The 2,500-nt window shown below is 51.4% G+C and overlaps 1 protein-coding gene across 3 annotated transcripts in view; it reads right to left on the bottom strand.

Annotated features, from left to right (window-relative positions):
- Positions 1-2,500, bottom strand: part of eml5 (EMAP like 5) — a 184,432-nt gene that overhangs the window by 104,499 nt on the left and 77,433 nt on the right. The gene's annotated exons all lie outside the window — the stretch shown is intronic.

Here is a 2,500-nt window from a genome sequence, read left to right as displayed (position 1 = left end):
GACTCTGCAAGAAAAACAGCAGGCCCACAAAGCCCTGCTCTCCAACCCACAATCCTCCATACTAAAAGCCAACTACACCAAGGCTAGAGCCAAAGCACAGCTGTCACTAAGGGCCATGGAAGACACCTGGTGGCTGGAGAAAGCAAAAGAAATTCAACATCTTGCTGACTGTAGCGACACGCATGGCTTCTATGATGCCATCAAAGCTCTCTATGGACCAAGGAAGCAAACCCTCACTGCTGTTAGATCTGCTGCTGGAGACAGCCTCCTGAAGGACCGCCAAGAGATCCTTGAGTGCTGGGCCGAATATTTTAATGGTCTCCTCAATCACAGCAACCCTGCAGACCCCAACATCCTTGACAAGGCGCCTGTTATGCCACAGATGCGACACTTGGACAACACTTCTGACTTCGGAGAAACATCCAAGGCGATCAGGAGACTGAAAAATAACAAAAGCCCAGGACCCGATGGTATTCCAGTGGAGGTGTTCAAACATGGGGGCTACCTCCTCACACACCGCTTACACCTCTTGATCACCAAAATCTGGCAGTCTGAGAATGTACCCCAGGACAGGAAGGATGCCAACATCATCGTTCTCTATAAACAGAAAGGGGACAGAGCAGACTGTGGCAACAGTCGAGGAATTTCGCTCCTCTCCACAGCAGGCAAAGTCCTTGCAAAGATTATGCTCTCCCGACTGGTCGAGTACATCTCAGAACTTACTCTCCCTGAAACACAGTGTGGCTTCCGTAAGTGCAGGTGCACAACTGACATGATCTTTGCTCTACGGCAGCTACTTGAGAAAAGCAGAGAGCAGCGCAGACACCTCTACATCGCCCTCATTGACCTCAGCAAAGCCTTTGACACCATTAACCGTGACATGCCCTGGGAACAACTTGGCAAACTTGGTGTACCACCCAAGTTCCTCTCCATTCTGCAACAATTGCACGATGGCATGCAAGCCAGAGTTGTTATGGGAGGGCTTCAGTCTGATCCCTTTAAGGTCAATGTTGGGGTGAAGCAAGGCTGTGTCCTGGCACCAGTACTGTTCAATCTCCTCCTCACAGCAATCACCCGACTGTTCCACCACGCCCTGCAGCACAAAGATGGTATAGACCTGGAATACCGCCTTGATGGCAACCTCTTCAACATCCGGCGGCTCCAAGTCAGACAAAAACATCAACCTGCCACATCCATGAGCTCCAGTATGCAGATGATTGTGCTGTCTTGGCACACAGCCCAGAATCCATGCAGCATGCCCTAAACACCATCTCAGCGTTGTATCAGTCCTTTGGTCTTCAAGTAAACACCAAGAAGACAGAGGTCATGGCGCAACTCTGTACCAAATCTCCTTCACATGTTGGCTTCCACATCAATGGCAGTCCACTCAGTCTTGTTGACCATTTTACATACCTGGGCTCCACACTCTCTGCAGATTCCACCCTTGACAGTGAAATCCACCACCGGATCAACAAAGCCTCATCAGCCTTTGGACGCCTTAGGAAGAGAGTATTCGGCAACAACAATCTAAAAATCAGTACCAAAGTAGCTGTCTATAATGCAGTCTGTGTCACCACCCTACTCTATGGGGCAGAAACATGGACGCCGTATAGACGCCACATAGGGAGCCTGGAGATGTTTCACATCAGAAGCCTCCAAAAAATACTCAACCTGTCCTGGGAGGACCGCATCCCCCATACTGATATTCTGACTGCGACTGGCACCACCAGCATGGAAGCAGCTCTGGCCAAGAGGCATTTACACTGGGTTGGCCACACCATTCGCATGCCTGGCTATCGTGTCCCACGCCAAGTCCTTTATGGACAGTTGCTCAACTCCAAGCGGGCCGCTGGTGCCAAAAGAGACGATACAAGGACTTTACCAAAGAACTCTTGAAGCGCTGCAACGTCAACCCTGGCCAGCTCGAGGCAACAGCATCCAACAGACCAGCCTGGAGAGCCACGTGCAACAAAGCAGCTGAGCAAATCAACGACTCCTTCATCCAAAGGAGGACTGCAAGACGTGCCCAACGACACCGGCAGGCAGACCCCACCTCCCAATTATCAGGACATACCTGCTCCATCTGTGGAAGAGTGTGCGGCTCCAAAATCGGCCTCCATAGCCACGTGAGGTGGCATCAACGGCAACAATGTTGACCAATCACCCCCCCCCTCCCCAACCCCCAGGAACAAGCGTCGTCATCGGACACGATGGACAGCTAACCGTGTGTGCGTGTGTGTAATGTGATGTGTGTGTGTGCGTGTGTGTGTGTGTGTGATGTATGTGTGTGTGTGTGTGTGTGTGTGTGTGTGTGTGTGTGTGTGTGTGTGTGTGTGTGTGTGCGTACCTTCTACAAGGCGTGCATGCTGAAGACAGGTCCATCGTGTGTGTGAGTGTGTGTATGTGTGCGTACCTTCTACAAGGCGTGCATGCTGAAGACAGGTCCATCGTGTGTGTGTGTGTGTGTATGTGTGTGTGTGTGTGCGTACCTTCTCCAAGG

Source organism: Alosa pseudoharengus, unplaced genomic scaffold, assembly GCF_046254945.1.
Source record: "Alosa pseudoharengus isolate Yale_2024_CS ecotype anadromous, Long Island Sound unplaced genomic scaffold, YU_APseudo_1.1 YU_APseudo_1.1_scf_2, whole genome shotgun sequence".
Classification (NCBI taxonomy): Eukaryota; Metazoa; Chordata; class Actinopteri; order Clupeiformes; family Clupeidae; genus Alosa; species Alosa pseudoharengus.
The sequence above is the reverse complement of the archived record's forward strand: the minus strand, read 5'-3'. Positions and strand labels throughout refer to the sequence as shown.